This window comes from Dermacentor albipictus, chromosome 5 (genome assembly GCF_038994185.2).
Source record: "Dermacentor albipictus isolate Rhodes 1998 colony chromosome 5, USDA_Dalb.pri_finalv2, whole genome shotgun sequence".
NCBI classification, from domain to species: domain Eukaryota; kingdom Metazoa; phylum Arthropoda; class Arachnida; order Ixodida; family Ixodidae; genus Dermacentor; species Dermacentor albipictus.
This window is the reverse complement of record NC_091825.1, coordinates 30289510-30308069: the sequence shown is the minus strand read 5'-3', so window position 1 is coordinate 30308069 and position 18560 is coordinate 30289510. Positions and strand designations below refer to the sequence as shown.

Below are 18560 nucleotides of genomic sequence, written 5' to 3'. Positions count from 1 at the left end.
ACGAATCGAAGAGCGCCAGAAGCGAATCGAATCGAATATCGAATACCTGAAAATAAAGGGGACCCGGAATGCAGAAATAGTGAAGCATACAGCACTTCGGGGTTACAGTAAATATGAGGTGGTGCGTGGAATATGGAAAGGAGTAATGCTGCGAGCGCTAACGTTCGCAAATGCCATTTTGTGCTTAAAATCGGATATCTTGTCGGGGCTGGAACTTAACCAAGGATCGGTAGGCCGGTTGGCTTTGAGAGCACACGGCAAACCACAAACCAGGCAGTACAGGGTGACATGGGTTGGGCCTCGTTTGAAGACAGAGAAGCGCACAGCAAAATTAGTGGTGAAGAAGGACTCAGGAACATGGATCAAAATAAATGGGCGGCTAAAGTGCACTAGTATCTGTACTTAAAAAGCGTGGACACAGAACGGAGGAAGAGGTCAGGAAATTTGGCAACCGAGTACAGGGTAGTAGAAAGTGTAAATCGAGTACCAGGATCCATCAGAAAGAAAGTGAGAGAAACAGAAACAATGCATTTGATGCAAAGAATGGAAACAAGAAATACCATGTGGATTTCGAGAATGAGAAAAAAAAGAAATTAAAATCGAAAAGCTTGAGCTTGAGTGTGTGTGTGTGTGTGTGTGTGTGTGTGTGTGTGTGTGTGTGTGTGTGTGTGTGTGTGTGTGTGTGTGTGTGTGTGTGTGTGTGTGTGTGTGTGTGTGTGTGTGTGTGTGTGTGTGTGTGTGCGTGCGCGTGCGTGCGTGCGTGCGCTATTTCTTATTACTTTTTTTTTACTTGTATCTAATTGCAGAAAGTGCATATTGCGCCGGATTTGTTAGATTGGTTGTTTTTCTATATTCTGAAGCGCTTTTTAGAAAAGCGCCCGATTTAACGGCACTTTAGATGCTAACGTTCTAGTGGCCAACGTTTCCATGCTCATCTAGACAAACCAAAATGGAACACATCCGTTAGTGCAGTACCAAACCAACCTGGTGCATTAGTGCAGTACCGTTCTGATGAATCCACGTGGCCACGTTTTCCATCACGGCGGCGGCAACGATACCTTTCGCAAAGAGAGGGCTGATCGCTCGAGCGACGGCCGAACCAGTTTGGCACGAGGCGCATGTCAGCTCCGCTTAAGTGGGTCACCAGGTGTGCGGCCGCCGTCCAGTCGCGCTGGCCGAAAGCCAAGTTCAGTTCCGTCGATAGCTCAGTTGGTAGAGCGGTGGACTGTAGAGGTTGGCCCAAAGCGGACATCCATAGGTCGCTGGTTCGAATCCGGCTCGACGGACTCAGTTTTTTTTTTTAACTTTTGTGATACTACCACCTTCAGTGTCTCGGTATTTTGTACTGCTCGCAGAAACTTGCACCTTGTTCGTTTCTGCGAGCAGTTAATTCATCTTGTCTACAAGCGCGTGGACGATATCACAAATGAAAATGACACATAAAGGGATGAACTTTCCCAACAGAGGTTATAATAAATAAATATTACAATGAATTTGACAATTCAAATACATACTACAAGAGAAAGCGGCATTTGCTCGACCAACCAAACTAGCGAGCAGGAATGACAAATGCTCAACTAAGGAAAGCGAATATTCGGGCTGATTCGGGCATGAATTAAACTTTCACAACTTGCTGTATGTGTGCTTAGTACGTTTCTGTGACCGTGCAACTCCTGTGCAATGCTTACTGTTTATCTGCGGTATTCGTGCACCCCTTTGTAGTTTTGATCACTTGAACCGTTCTGCTGTTTTTGGCGACCAACAACTGTCTCGTCTGTGACCACCCCGGTAGGCGTTGTCGTAGGGAGTATTTTCACAGTCTCCTTTTGCCGTAAATCTCCTTTTGAGTCTCGTTGGCATAGCTTGCACTGCGCTATGCACATGTTTGAATACAAAGTTTTTAATCATAGCGCACAAGCGATGGGCTCCGCGAGCATGATTACAACGTGCACAAATGGGTGCTAGCCACAGTATAAGAAAACATTTCCAAAAAATTATTCGAAAAAAGTGTCCTTAAGGCATGTTTCCTCGTTCAACAGAATTTTCTGATCGTGTTTTTAGAAGCTTGGCCTCACTGCTACGCACTAGGTCGCCGTATCAAATCTCGTCCATGGCGGCCACATTTCGATGGAGACGAAATGCAAAAAGAAAAAATGTGTACTTAGATTTAGCTGCACGTTAAAGAACCCCAGGTGGCCTAAAGTAATCTGGAGTCCCCCACTACGGCATGCCTTATAATCAGATTGTGGTTTTGCCCCGTAAAACCCCATAATTTAATAATATTTTAAGGTTACCCTCGCATTTCGTCTTACAGATTCTCTGTAATATGCTTCAACACAGTGCAATCGCTGTCAGTTCCTGCAGCATTTGCCGAATTTATAAGATGTACACTAGCGGAAAATGTTCAACGTTGTGATTAATAAGTTGCAAAAGAGGGGACAGGCTGAATGAAGCCGCGCATGTACACACGCGGGGAAAGTACAGCCGCAGCTGGCACGAATTAAACAAGACATATTTTACATGTCCTTTATGTGATCTTCATCACACATGTGTCTGCGCTATTCTGTATCCATAGGCCCTGAAACGTCTGTTATTTGTCTGTGTTTTCATAACATGGTGATCTTACATGAAATCTGTGAAATGCTTTGCGATGCAGTTTGTTTTATTGCGATAGCAATCAGAAGACACTCAAAACGCATTTCCGCCGTCGGTGTCGCCGTGATGTTTCCCATAAATTCCTAGTTTGATAACACCGTGGCCGCGCGCCGTGTGTTGTAGGTGCGAGCAGTGGCGTAGCAACCAGGGGGGCCGGGGGGCCGTGGGCCCTGGGTGCAAGGGGCCAGTGGGGGGGGATGTCATATACGTCTGAAGACACCCCTGTTTCCGCGGGCTAAACCCGGAGGGGGGGGGGGGGGGTGACAGCGGACCTATGGGCCCCGGTTGCCAGAAGACCTAGCTACGCCACTGGGTGCGAGTGAAAGTATGTGAGGGTGTGCTGATAATGGCGGATTGATCTCACGCGCGCAAGAGACGAAGGCGGGGAAGAAGCACGGCGTCTTCCACTGTACGCAAGGCACTGGAGTGTGCGTGTGTTTGGGGGGGGGGGGGGGGTTCTACTCCGGCGGCGGCCGCGTGGGCCATATCTTGAAAGCGATCTGCGATAAGTACAGAGTCTAGGTGCACCGAGGACTTATAGCCTCCTGTGCGCTTTGCTCTTGCCGCTTACTTCATGTTCGAGCGAAAGGCAACACGAAGGTCAATTCGCTCGCTGATTTTCCTCACGCCAGCAGTTTTGAAGGCGAGTGTCCGAGCTCGTCGAGTGAGATGTGTTTACGTTTGCCTGCGCGCGTGGGACCATGCTTGGTAATTTAGTTTTAGTGTGCGAATGTTTACAAGTTTATACGTCCAATAAAGCTACTATCCTTACTTTGTATAGCTGTCTGCTAATTTGATCTCGCCTTTCGCCCAAGACATGCGGCTTTTTTCTTTTTATTCCTGAAAGAAAGGTGTAAAATGTGTGGCCTTTTTTTCAGTTTTTTACAGACATTTTTTAGCGTGCACCTATAGGGATTCATCTCGACAGCATTCATTACAGCGCTAAGGAGGAGGACGAAAAGAACACATATAACAGGACGGGCGATGAACTTTAAATTACTTCCAATTAGCGTTTATTTCTACTATTTTATCCCCACTGCGCATCAGGCACACATCAGCCAAACGACGGTACGATTCAATCGATTCACGTGTCTACAGCTAGCTCGCAAAAAATGACAACTCTTTGTCACAGACAATTCAGCATATTGTTGTTGATGGTGGTCGACTGCCGCGAGTACGGTTGGAAATTTGACTTGGGAAACAGCTTAGTTATCACCAGGCACCTTAATGAGAAGAGTCGGAAGATAATAGAGGCAGTCGAAGTTTATAACTTGCGAAGCCTTTGCTTAAGTGTCAGTTTCGGCGGCTCAGTGGCTATGGCGGTCCGCTGCGGATCACGATGTCGCGGTTTCAAATTCCGGCAGCACATTGATGGGTGCGAAACTAATCCTGCGCTTAAATTCAGGTGTACAATGCAGGGACTCTCCTTTCTGCCGATAACAAGATGAGCAATATCTGCGGAAAGATTGAGAGGAAATTGTGGAACTGCTTCTATTAATAACAACAAATGCAGCAGCACCTCAGGCGCAATGCTCAAGAACCCATTTTGATTCACTGCACATGTTTTGGCCGTCTTGCTGCCCGCATAACCGTCGTATCTCGGTGAGCGATTCTCCCGATCGCCTTCATACCAAGCAAATGACGCTGGCTTCGAGCGTCCAGCATGGGTTGATCTCTGCTTGATCAACGACTTCATCATGCTTCCCGTCACTGTGTCTGCGGCCGCGCCATCAACGACAACGTCACATCATATGGTCGCATCATGAGGACACCGTCGCCTGTATAAGAAGCTTCACGTCACCGCTTGCAAACAGTGGGCTTGGCAGCAGCACCTCAGGCACAATTCGCAAGAACCCATTTTGCTTCATTGCGCAGGTTAGTGACTACTTATCTGCCTACCGCTATCGCAGCGGCAACAGCTTCTTGTTGCTGTTGCCCAGCCCACTACGTACGTATAAGGAGTGTTTTGCCATATGTTTTTTTCTTCCCAATAGAATCTTTTAAAATGTGGTGATATTGGATCAAATCCAGATCCAAGCGTTACAGCAGATCCTCTTGGATCAAAGTGCCCTGACGTCGTCTATCAGCGACATTCTTGCAAAACAGTGTTCTTTGTGGGAAATAAAACATGGTTTGACAGAGAGAATGAAAAGTTCGGAAGACGATGTGGCAACTAACAATAACTTAAAAACGGAAGTAGAGCATGTGAAATCAACTATTGCTAAGCTTGACGACACTGTTTCACGCCTATTAAGTAAAACCGGTGACTTCGAAAATAGAAGCCCTAGGAACAACTTACTTATTTACGGCATAAAAGAAGGAGACTGAGGCAGAACTTACGCACAAAATAACAAAGGATATTTTAGCGAAAAGCTAGGCGTCATATAAAGACTACGCAAAAATGCCACCGAATAGGTAGGAAATCAAACAAGAATCGCCTTGTCATCATAAATTTACATGACTACCAAGATAAGACATTAATAATGAAGGCATGCCCTAAATTCAAAGGTTCAGAATTTTCAGTCAGTGAGGACTACTCAAGAAGAATTCGTGTCATCAGAAAGAAATTATGGGAAAGCGCATCACAGGAAAAGAGTCGTAAACCTAAGCTGGTTTTTGATAAGTTAAGCATTAAAGGTGATATGTTTGGATGGGACAGCGCAAAAAGCAAACGATATCAAATTCCGAAGAACCAAAAATGGCACCAGAAAGACACCAGTCTGGCATTAAAAATCCTAAACATAAACTGTCATAACGTTTTCAATAAATCTGTAGGCCTTGAGGTCGTGCTGTTCTCGCACGACGCGGACGCTGTCGTGCTTACGGAGACGTAGTTGAGGAGCGAAATATTTGATAGCGAATTTGTTCGTAAGGTCTTTCGCCGCGAAAGACCTTACGAACACAGACAAACAGACAGAAGAACACAGACGGAAGAGGCGTAGGAGTGGCCATTTTGTTGAAATCACCAATACAACTATTTAGAATGCCTGATGCGCAAGGCATTGAAGATTTTTTTTTTTTCAAGGCATACATCAACAAAGTCCGCTTTATCCTTGTCGTTTTTTACAGGCCTCCAAGCTATTTTATTGCCGTCCTTAACCACGTAAGGAAATATTTACACTATCATGTAAGATCGTATGACAGAATACTACTGGCTGTGCCAAACCTTTATTAGGACACCTCTTCACTGCATTCTGCCCGCAATGTCAATAGCACAATGTTTGATATCGTGATTACGTTTTACTTACTGCAAATGGTGAATAATGTCACGCGAGTACAAGGAGCTGTAGGATCAAGACTTATGTTTTGTAAGTGGTGCCATCCGTAATACGATAACCTGGGAAGTCACAAGCAGGATTTATGATCACAAAGCTGTCCTGTTGAACTTGTCAAACGTCTATGTATTTCGCCAAAACAGTGTTTATTTATTTCCCTATTTTTCTCGTGCTAATGACGAATCTATTCTCAATATGTTTGATTTCTAGTTCGATGGTTTATGAAACAGCGCTTGTAATATAAATGATTTAGGACTTTCCCTTAACCCATTGTTCATCAGCGGGACACATATACGTCCCACTTTTTCTTGTGCAGAAAGAAATTTCTAATCAGCGACTCGCAGGCAGCGATACGCAACTATGCTAGCGGCCGGATCTCCCGGGAAGCGGCCCACATTCTCCAAATTCAACAGGGCAATATTTGCCGCAAAAACGACCGTTTCCTCGTATGGACCCCCGCCCACACGGACCCTCCGCTCTCGGGAAACGAGACGGCCCACGCCACGGCTCGAGGACTTACATGCCGAGCCGCGGCGCCCGCCGGCAATCCCGACGTCTCGCCCACCGCGAGAGCGATGCAGGAGTGGACGTGGGGGGATCGCATGACCACTTTCAGAGACATCACGCAACACTACAGATTGAACAGATGTAAATACCCACCACCGCACGCCAACCTAAACAAGAAACAGGCGGTTGCCTGGAGGCAATTGCAGACACACACATATCCTAACCCGGTGATCCTTCACCTCTGCTACCCCGACATATATCCGTCCGACGCCTGTAAAGCGTGCGGAGCCAGAGCGACGCTGCAGCACATGCTGTGGGCATGCGCCGGTAGCCAGCAGCAGGAGTCTCCGACGAACGGGATAGAAATGGCAGTCTCGAACCGAGGGGCGCGTTGGGAGGCGGCCCTGCTCAGCCACGACCTCGCCGATCAACTGTGGGCCGTCCGGCACGCCGAGGAAGCCGCCCGGGTCCAAGGACTCGAGGCCGTCACCTAGGCTGGGGTGCTTATGGCCCCACCCCACCCAAATCGCCGGGCATTTTCAATAAAGTTTTCACCACCACCACCACCGTTAACACCCGTTGCCGTCAGCTCAACGGTAAAGCATAGAGAATGGGTAAAGTGCTGTTATCTAACGTAAGTCATTGCAAGTTCAAGAAAAAATGTTTTACTGCGATTTCGATAGGTGGCAGTAGCGACTCAATTTCAGTTAAAACCATGGTTAATACCTTGAAACTTCGTAAAGTAGCGCCACGCTTTGAAAAAAATTGGAGGACGCTTAAGCTTCGCCTTCAAGAGTGGAACGCGAGAGCGTTCCCGTCGACCCGCCAAGGGGTGTAAGACAATGGCTACGGCACAGCGACTACGCGCCCCGCATCGGACGCGGTGAGCGTCGAGCAACGCAGCGTTCGGCGCGGCAACGAAATGTGCGCCTGAGCAAGCGACGCACGCCTGAGCCTTAGAAGCAGCTCGTTTCTAAGGCAACACCGCATTCACTAGAGACGCTTTTGTACCGCTTTGAAGCATTGAACTCGTGGCTGAGTCATTCCACCTCCGGCTTTCAAGCGAAACGGACGCGGGATGGCTTGCTCCCATGGAGCGGTTTCGGCGGCCCAGGCGGGCCGCGGTAACAGGTTTTTTGCTTCTACTGCCGAAGATTATCAGGTTATTCTGCCCAATCTGCCATCCGGACGCATCGTCGCGAACACCGTTTTCATGCACGGCGACCCAAGAGCTCGGCCCTACCGTGTCGAAGACTACCGGGACACTTTGGCCAATCTAGGTGCGATCGCCGACGTTTTGGCGTTGGGGGCGTATCAGATGAACCACGTGTGGGCTGTAACAATGACGAGTGCTGACGCCGCTCAGAAATTGCTCACCGCTGTCAACGTGAAGGTAAAAGATCGCCCATGTTTGCTCATCGATCCAAACAACCGAGAGGTTCGCTTAAAGCTACACTGGTTGCTGCACGGCGTGACCGACGAAGACATTCGTGTGGCCCTGACACCCTACGGGAAAGTGTTGGAGGTGACGCGGGAGAAGTGGCGTGTGCAAGGCGTCACTGAAAAGGGCTCGACGACTCGCTCGGTTGGACTGCAATTGCATGGCGACGTCAAAGTCGACGACATTCCACACCAGCTCAAGATAGCCGGAGAGCTGACTCTCGTCGTTGTTCCAGGCCGCGCACCGCTCTGTCTGCGCTGCAAGAGCACCGGGCACATACGTCGGGACTGCAAAGTACCTCGCTGCAGTCGTTGTCGCCGCTTCGGCCATGAGGACGCGGGTTGCCCAAAGACGTAAGCCAGCGTGACCGGACCAGTCCAGGCAAACGATGCATTGGACCACCTTATGGATGAGGCAGACTCCGAGGAAACAGCAGGAGTGTGCCAAAACCCGACTACCCAAGAGGGTACCCCGAACACTCCACAGGACGCCCTCCTTGAAGCTCCAGGGAAGCCCGAAGCCGGGCTTCTGCATGAAGCCGTGGAGGACCGGAGTAGGAAAGCTGCTCCAAGTAGTACCGGCCACACTTTTTCCGGCGGAGCTGTAGAGTCTACTCCTGAGGCAGTGCCGATGACAGGCATCGATAGCGATAGTGCCAGTGCGACCGCAAAATGGCCCCACGAAGCAGGCGAAAAGGAGAAGGGGCCCAGCGCCCTCGCAACGGACGAGCCGCCTGCGAAAACGACTCCCGTGCGGCGTACGTCTTTCCCATCGGCTTCGGCCGAACACTTCGACGGAGCGCAAGACGGCGGAAACGCCGCCTTTGCCTCCCTGAGGTCTGCACCGTGTCAAGGCACCCAGGAAAAAAGCGCAGTAGTGAGGTGAGCGTCATGCCCCCGGGTTCTCACCGCCTCGCAATGATGTCTATGGATAGGTCATTTCGTGTGGCCACTTTAAACGTACGTGGGCTTGCCTCAAGGAGGAAGCAAAGTCAACTCTATAGACTAGTTACCGAACATGACCTGGACATTCTAGCAGTACAGGAGACGAAAGTTGAGGGCGAGGATGAAACCGGGGGCATGGTGCGTCAATTCTTAGCTCGATACTGTGTTATAGTGAGCCATGCTGTGGGAACTTCTTCCGGGTGCGCTTTGTTCATCCGACATAGTCTTGGAGCAAAAGTAGAAGCTGTGACGTCATGCCCGTCAGGTCGGCTTATTGTCTGCGATTTTTTATTATCGTCATTGGAATGGCGTGTTATTTGTTTGTACGCGCCGACTGTCGCTGAGGAAAGACGCAGATTTTTCGATCAGCTAAAACAGTATACTCAGTGTAATAGGCTCCTCATTATTGCCGGTGATTTTAACTGTGTTCTTTCAGCCCGTGATAAAACTAGCGCCCGACCGTACAAGGATGCAAGCACCATTGCCCTAAGCGATATGATAAGGGACGATGGTTTGGAAGACGTGGCTGAGTGTCTCGGTGGTGCCAGGACTACGCAGTACACCCACTTTCAGGCAGCCAGCCACGCCCGTCTTGATAGAGTGTATGTGAGCCTGGATTTGATACCCCTTTGTAAGGAGTACCACGTGAGCGCACTTTCATTCAGTGATCACTGTTTGGTCAGCTTTTTAGTAGCAAGCACGAAAGAAAAGAAAAAGGGCTTCGAGTGGCAACTATGGAAATTTAATTCGAAATTACTAAGCGACGAAATGTTTACAGCGGATGTAACGAAGCAAGTTGAAGAAATGAATGCTCTTGATAGCACGACATCTGGTGAAAAATGGGAGAACTTCAAGCAGGCGGTTAAAATCAAGGCTTTAGAGCGTGCGAGCGCTATATGCAGAGAAAAGGGAGCAGAAGAAAAACAGATGCGCAGGAATTTAGAAAAATTGATCAGTGAGGAATGTAGGATGCCCGGCATGTTCATGGACGATATTCGCGCACTGAAACATAAAATAGAACAGTTCGATATCGAAAGATACCGCGGTGCTGTGGTGCGGGCAAGGGCTGAAAGGCTGATAATGGGAGAAGTACCATCGAAAAGAGCGTTAGGCTCAGAAAAGTGGCATGCGCGCCGCAATCAGATAGCGGAAATCGAATATTGCACAAAAGTTAGCGACGCAGCAGAAGATATCGAGCGTGCTTTTTTCGAGCACTACAGTGGTTTATTCACTTACTGCGCAGTCGACATTGATCGTTTTAAAAAGGACTTTTTGTCGTTGATGCCAAGGCTAGATGAAAGTACGAAAGAAACATTGGAGGAACCAATTTCGGAAGAGGAAGTGAAAAGTGCTATTGAAAGTATGCATCCGGGGAAGTCCCCTGGCCCTGATGGTCTAACCTCAGCCTTTTATAAATATTTCAAAGGTGCGATCTCACCAGCCTTAGCGGATGTATATAACGAAGCATTCCAGCTCAAAGTACTACCCCCGTCCTTCTCATCTTCCCACACTATTCTTATACCCAAGTCAGAAGATTCCGTTGCATTGCGAAGAGTAACTTCTTACCGCCCAATTTGTCTCACTAACGGAGACTATAAGATATTGATGAAAATCTTAGCAAGGAGGTTGCAGACTGTCATTGCGAAGCTTGTGGGGCCGCATCAAACGTGTGGCATTAAAGGCCGAACTATCTTCTCAAACATACACGTAGCACGCAGAATCCTCGAATGTTGCGATGCCATGGGTGCACGAGTGGCAATGCTCCAAATTGATCTCGAGAAAGCGTTTGACCGGGTGCCTCATGACATTCTTTTGTGCATTCTAGATTATGTGAATTTGGGTAGAATAATTAGAGAGGGGGTTGCCATGGCGTACCGGGACTGCTCGACGCGGCTCATTGTCAACAAGGTGGTGGGAGCGCGAATCCAAGTTAAGCGGTCGGTGCGTCAGGGCTGCCCTCTCTCGCCGCTGTTGTTTTGCTTGTATATAGAGTCGTTTTGTTTGAGTGTCATGGAGAATGACTGTGTCCGCGGGTTTAAACTGCACGAGGTTGAAGTCCGCCTGTTGGCTTATGCAGACGATATTGCTGTGTTCTGCACTGATTTGGACAGTATAACACAGGCTGTCAAATGTGTTAAAAGTTTTTGTGCTGTGAGCGGCAGCGCGGTAAACTGGGGTAAGTGCCTGGGATTCTGGCACGGGGATTGGCAGGCGACCCCAGACACTTTTGCCAACATGAGTTTCGTTACGACTCCGGTGAAATACTTGGGTGTTCCCCTTCAGTGCTACAAAGACAGTGAGTCGTACTGGAGGAGTGAAGTGGATAAGCTGCGTGACACAGTAAACAAATGGAATGGCTGGAATTGGTCTATGTTTTCCAGAGCCACAATTTGCAACATATTTTTAGTGAGCAAACTTTGGTACATCCTCCAAGTCTTGCATTGCTCAAGGGTAAACATCCAAAAAATTCACCGGGTGTTCGCAGTGTTTGTGTGGGCATCGTCTTGGGAGAGATCAAGTCGCACCAATTTGTTTCTTCGAGTTCGAAATGGAGGACTTGGATTGTCACATTTGTTTTTGAGACAGGTAGTCAATCGTTTTTTTTTTTTTATTCAGGGACGCAAAAAAAAAACCGTTTTTATACACTGTCTGCCAACTTCGCCTGGGAAAGCACTTGCCGGAAATGGTTGTCTCAGCGGGCAGTTTGCCAGGGGGTGTTTATGGTTTTCTACGTGAAGTTGTGGCTTCATGCAGGTTTTTGTCAGCGCGTTTTTCTCTTCAATATTTGAGTGACGTTAACCGGAAAAAACTGTACAGGGACCTGTGTGATGTTGTTCTTCCCGTGCCTTTATATCGGTCTCTTTACAGAGCTAGCCATGGGCACAATGTTCTGAAGCGCGTTAAGGCGATGCTAGTACCATCAGGCGCTAAGACGTTCTTTTTTGAATTGCACTCCGGAACGCTGACTGTCAAACCGTGGCTGGCTGAAAGAGGTTTCTTTGTTCCTTGGGGCACTCATTGTACAATTTGCAGGCAGGAGGAGACAATTGAACATGTTTTTCTGCATTGTTGGGATGCCGTTTTCCTCTGGGATGTGCTCCAGCACACAATCAAAAAGGATTTCCCCCTAGATGCGTATGGGATTCGCTACTTGCCAATAGAAAGTGATGATGGTACCCCATTCGATGTGATCATGCTTATGGCCCTGCATAGCATTTGGAAATGTAGAATTGCGGTAAGGCATGCCGATCTCGATGCAAGAGCGGCTCGCCAGTATTTCAAAGAAAGCATACGAAACTTTGTAGAGGAACAAAAGTTGCTGGAGTGCATCCCGGAGTGGTTGCCGCGAGTGGAATTATTATTGGCGATAAGGGAATTTTAGCACAAGTGCAGCCGCACAAGTTCTGCGGTTGTTTTCAACATATTGTGAGTGTGCCTTTTGATTATTTGTGAAAGTGTATTTTTTATCCGGGCCAATGACCGGCAATAAAGAAAAAAAAACTCGTGGCTGAGTGGTAGTGTCTGCGTCTCACACTCCGGAGACCCTGGTTCGATTCCCACCCAGTCCATCTTGCAAGTTGTTTTTTATTCATGAAATGCCTGCTGGGATTTATCGCTCACGGCCAACGCCGCTGACGCCGACACCTACGCCGACGACACCGGCTTTTCTGCGACACGAGCTCCTTAACGCTATCGCGTTAAAATGCCGCCTCCTCCTCGCGCGCTCTCGCCGAGGCGGCCGAGGCCGATGCAGCGTCGGAAGGAAACTGAGGGAGGAAACTGAGAGGCCCTACCCTCTCGGTGCGCTAGGAGAAAAGTGTGGAGGAAATTACGTAGTAGCTTTGTTTTTTGGCTGTTTTTTTTATTTCTTTGCTGTAGCGGCCATGCCTTTCGGGCCACAATGGCGGCTTTGTTATTGTTCTGTGCGCTCACACGTGTTGCTCCGTAGGTTTCGTACCGTGGCAAAGGCGCCGTGCAGGCAGGTTTGCGTTGGTCTCCGTGTTTCGTTGCACTGCGTTATCTGGACCGTGCTCTACCGGATGTTGCTGTGGCCAGGTGGGACAGGAGGAACTAAAGTTCGTGAAATGAACGAGCATTCAACCAGTGGCGTAGCTAGGCCGTCTGGCACCCGGGGCCCATAGGTCTTCTGCCACCCCCCCCCCGGTTATAGCCGGTAAAAAGAGGGGTGTCTTCAGACGTATATGACCCCCCCCCCCCAGTGGTCCCTCGCACCCGGGGCCCACGGCCCCCCGGCCCCCCCTGTTGCTACGCCACTGCATTCAACGCTGTACGCAATGTAACGCGCCACGGCAATGGCTATGGACGAAGGAATATCCGCGGGAAATTTCGCCCTCTTTGGCGGAATCATGCAAACGTGCTAAGGATTCCTTAGTATTGCTGCGGAGCGCGCGGGTCCGAGCAGTACGGTTGCGCGCAGCGCGGCATGGTTTCGCGAGAAATGTAAACAAGAGAGGAGAGCTGGCACGATAGGCGGAGCAACGCCATGAGCAACGCCAACTTCCGGCTTCACTTTAGCTTCACAAAGAGTGACGTCAGGGCCTCTCCTGAGTTTCCTTCCTCCGTGCTGTTGGCCTAATAGCACCACGTGGGCCCTCGCGCCGTGCTTCAGCGCCATTTTCGCTCGAGAAGCGTCTACGGAGTGGCGAGGAGCGCATGTTCGGCGCCGTTGCTACGCTCGAGCGGCGTAGGCGGCGGCACGGTCGAGGACGGAGCGTGAAAGAGAGGAGCAACGAAGAGGAGTGAAGGCGAAGGAGGAGAACGTCGCTACTTTACGAAGTTTAAGGGGCCTTAAATTCAGTCGAAATTTCTTTAGTTTTTAGGTAAGCTTCTGAATTTTCCTCTCGTTCAGCGCCAAAAAGCTGCCGCTCAAGATGCCGGGTAAGTTTCTATTCGTGTGATTTTCTAGAGCGATAATTTTGAGTCGCAATCATCATGTTTGCATAAATTTCTGCAGTAACTGGAGCTGTGAACGTTTCGCTAAGCCTATTTGTTGTGAAGGGTGCATAGAAAATTTTTTATTGATTTTGTGCGCTTTAATGAATTCATTGCAGGGACCTCGATTACGCGCGAGGAGGCCTTGGAATCGTTCTTTACCCTTCCCGGATACTCTGAGTCCAGTGGCGATGAGGGCGAAAGTAGTGACTCTAACTTCTTGCCTGAGATTGCGCCGGCGGAAAGCAGCCAGGAAAGCGACAACATCAATGCACAGCGTGCCATCAAGCGGAAAAGGTTGCAGACAAAAAAAAAGAAAATATAAGGTAAAAGCGGACAGCTCGGAGCTGAGGATGAAAATACCGACACGTCCTAAGCAGAGGAAGATGAGCCTAGTTTGTGGAATATTTCGGATCCTTTGAAAATTGTTAGAAGCCCCAAGGTTTGGGACTCACAATTTTCTTGAGGAGCACCAACAAATGCAGCTGAAGCATTTCCTCTCTTTTCACCAATGTCCTTGTCAATGTCTTAATAGAGCACACAAATAGCGAGGGTGCCCGAAGGTACGGGCGCAGGTGGTCAGTTCTGAGCATGGAGAAATTAAAGGCATACTTTGGTATGCTTTTACTGATGAGTGTGTCTCCAAGGCACCATTTCTACCAGTACTGGAGCCATGACGGCTGGTTTCAGAGCGCTAAAATATCGCGAATGATGGCATTCAGGCGATTTCAGACAATCATGAACAGCCTGCACATGAATGACACGAGCAAGGAAAAACACGAGGAGGAGAGGGATATGAAAGGCTGGTCGAGGTACGCCCACTCACCGGCGCGCCCTCAACAAGTCTTTTCAAGATGAATATATTCCCTCTCCCCACCAAAAACTAGATGAAAGCATGATTCCCTTCAAAGGAAGCTCCACCGCGAAGCAATACTTACCACTCAAGCCCATAAGAAGGGGCTACAAAGTGTAGTGCAGGGCAAATTCTAGGATTGGAACTGTGGTGAAGCAGCGCGAAAAGGACGAGGACACAAGGACACAAATAACACAGACAAGCGCTGACTGCCAAATGGAAGTTTATTTGAAAATCACCGGACATTTATACCTTCATCAGCATAGGCATGCGCACATCATTCGCAAAAACATCTGCAAATCATCATTTTAATCTTTCTTCCAAAAATGTTATTTCTTTTCCCGACAAGGCAAGAGAGGGAGTGCTTACACATTTATCGCCTTCCTTTCTTATATGAAAAGCCTCTACTATTTCCCTTTCCTTCTTACTCTTTCCTTTCCCTATGAATTTAGTCTTTTCAAAAATGGGGGTGCATTGACACTTGCTACAGTGTCCAGCTAAATGACTTCCATAGCCATTCCTTAGGTTAGTGCTGTGCTGACGCGCTCTTTCATTGAAGCACTGTCCCGTTTGACCTATATAAGATTTCCCACAGCTTAGCGGTATTTGATAGATGACATTGCACCTGCACTCAGTGAAACGAGTTTTATGATTGATTATGAACAAGCGCGAAAGGCACCTGTGCACCACTAATCATAAAACTTCACGATGCATTCGAATGATAGGAATGCAACCGGAGCATACCGAATCCTTCGTTACACAGGGCACTTCGTAGTAGAGTATATAGCGGTATTAACTGAGAAACAATGTTATTCATGGTTTAAACGAAATATGCGCTCTTTCAGGGAAATTAATAAAATGGTCGTTATACCACGGATTTCGCCAATTAGAGGTTCGTCAATCGATCCATGACACAAGGAACACGAATATGACGAATTCGTGAATATAACGAGATAAATATATAATGATTATGCCGATAAGAGCACATAACATGCTTATAAAGAATATTAGTCATAACAAAAGGATATTCAAAATATATTCGTGCTTAATTCGGCTTTGCTATAACGAGATTAGACTGTATCGAGATTCAACTGTAGTTTGTTCACTAGAACAGCATGCTTCAGCTCCTGTGAACCTTCCCATATATAGTACACTTTCGGTAATCCCTTAAACAGAATTGCCAGTGAAACGGAACAGGCTCTCAATTTATTGTTTATTTGAACAATAAAAAAAACTCTGTTAATCGCAACTAAAATGTTTCCAACTCCCTACAAACATAACCATACAATCCACCTCTAAAGAAATCTTTCCTCTTTCTTCTTTTTCAGACAAAATCAGAATTTTATTTACTTAGTCATTTATTATTATTGTTGTTGCAACACCTGCCTTCTCTGCAGAAACTCGTCCTTGTTGGACATGCAGCATGCACAGAGCACACAGCGTTTTCCTTTACGTCTTCTAAATAGCGTCGTGGGCAATTTTGGCTGCTATTACTAATTTTTGCCTCTCGGAATCTAGGATCTTCCAAGAGCGATAGTTGCTCCCTCGATGGTTGTTCCAACGAATGCGACAATGAAGCAACGGGAGTGCCAGAAAATCACTTCTGAAGAAAAAAAAAACGCTATTATCCAGCTCTCACAGCACGGCCGACCTCTGTTCAAGTTGAGACGATGCAGATTTTACCCGTACACGTTCGTCTATCTGTAGTGACAGCACAACGAAGGGCAATGTACAGACGGATGCTAACATATATGTGTGCAGTGCGTCGGGCAGCCTTTTCTCTTGTTCTACTCTTTCTATTGCCACTCGGAGAATAAGTGCATTAGCGGGCGGTGAATCCTTTATCTTTGACTTCTATTTATTTGAACTTATAGGCGCTCCCTGACGAGTCTAAGTTAATAAAATTTTAAGCGCTAAGCGTCTTGTCACTTCCTCCTTTAAAAGCGGAGGTTTCTTGTCGAATTCCATGCGCTTTTTCGTGCGTATCTGGCCTCTAGCCCCGAAAGCCACGGACGCACGCTTCGACAAGTGGCATAGAACACCCTTTCCCCCGGGAAAGCTAGCGCGTTGAGATGCTTGGCGCATTTCGATTCGCAGTGGCACTAGGAGAAACTGACGCATCAAAAACACCCCGAGTGCAACGCGATACTATGGACCCACCACTGAAAATTTAAACTAGCAATATATGAACTGTATGTAAGTTATGCGTATATAATATCCAGCCTGTCTATAATTCACTGCAAATAAGATCATTTTCTTCGTGTAATGTGCTGCTATTTAACACTAATATTTATACCTCGAAAAGCGCACTTCATATGCGCACGCACATGGTTCATGAGCCAATCACACCAAGACTGCTTCACTTTATGTCGATGTCAACTGGAGTCGAGGCTGCGTTTTCTTTTCTTTTTAACTAGCTACTGCATTCACTTCAATAAATTTTCAACATTTTTTACAGCAGTAATAAGAAGGTGAACGACATACAGCTAGTTAAACCTCGATATAACGAAGTCGGTAAAATCGGCAGTTGGTTTCGTTGCATTGAAACTCAACCTTTTATGCGAACAACTACAGTTGCCGATCGTTTTTTCTTACAAGCAAAGGGGCCGCAGAATTTTCCGAATCATCGGGCAATCGAAAAAAAGAAAGCAAATCTGAATGACAATTTATTTTGATCAATTTTGGAGTCGGCGACGACTGGTACGGTTTCACGCCACGTCGACGATATCCTCACATCAGCGGTGCGAATTAAGCGAAGCCAGCCACGCTTTCGTGCGCACTCCGCCCCCTCGGCCGATAGCGTCGCCCGCACTGGGGCGACGTTGTCGTGGAAAGCGCCGGCAGCGGGGAGCGGATGCTTCGCCGGCGTCTCGCTCCGACGGGCCGCCGAAAGTCGAGGTAGCACTAATACTAAACGATAGCTTGCACGATGCCACGCCTTCTCCGCACGCCCACTCTTTGCACACGCAGCAGAATGGCGGGCCCAAGCGCGCGATAACAGAGAGCAGCTGCTCACAGAGATCGCGCCGCGTTTCGACGCGTGCGAGCAGTGCTGCACAGTCTGCGCATGCGTGGGCGCACGGACACAAGCTTGCGTTTGCGTTCTTTAACGCTGGGAGCCCGGAACTTCCAAGTTACGAACGGCATGCGCGTTATCAGCATGACGAAGCATTCTCGACAGGCAAGTAACGAGCGCACCGTCTTCAAGGAACTGCAAGCACGACAGACGACGATTATCGCTATGTGGTACACCCCAAAGGGTGCAACTGTTTTTAGAGTGTGAAGCACAGAGTGCGCGGGGCGCGATGGGATCTTATCGCACTTGGACTTCATGCGGAACATAATAATGCGGCTGCACTTCGGCGTTCGCTCTTGTCGCGCCGCGCGATTTGAGGTGTGCGTTCGCAAGCAGCCGCTTGTTATTCAACCATAAGACCATCTGCGTCCGCAGAAGTTTCTATTTATTGTCTCGGCGTTCCTTTGTGGCAGAAGCGAAATTTCGTTATATTGAAATCGCCTACACTGTTAAATTCAGGTTCTGAATCCGTGTTCTATGGACAAGAGGCTATGAAAAATTAATTCGTTATATCGAGAATTTTATTATATTGAGGTTAGTTATATCGAGCTTCAAGTGTATAGTGCAGCAAGGTGGACAAAGAGGTTGGTTGATATTCATCTTGAGAATTTTTTTTAAAGTGAAACTAGATGAGAAAGACAAACAACAGGACAAGGCCCTTGTCCTGCCATTTCTCTGCATCTCATTTTTTTCATTGTCCTTTAGAAAAGTTCTCAAAATGTAGTGCTGCACCTCTGCACACCTTTTTCGGTAAATGGAACCCCTGTTAATCAGAAAACATCTCTCCAGACCCTTGAAGTTCCGTTTAATGAAATTCTAGTGTATCTGCTAGTACATGTACAGAACCACATTACAC

General features: G+C 47.9%; 1 non-coding gene across 1 annotated transcript; it reads left to right on the top strand.

Moving 5' to 3' along the window:
- The first annotated feature begins 1194 nt into the window (after positions 1-1194).
- Positions 1195-1286, top strand: TRNAY-GUA (transfer RNA tyrosine (anticodon GUA)). Its single transcript is given in 2 exon segments — positions 1195-1231; positions 1251-1286. It is a non-coding gene; the product is annotated as a tRNA-Tyr (tRNA).
- The last annotated feature ends 17274 nt before the right edge of the window (positions 1287-18560 follow it).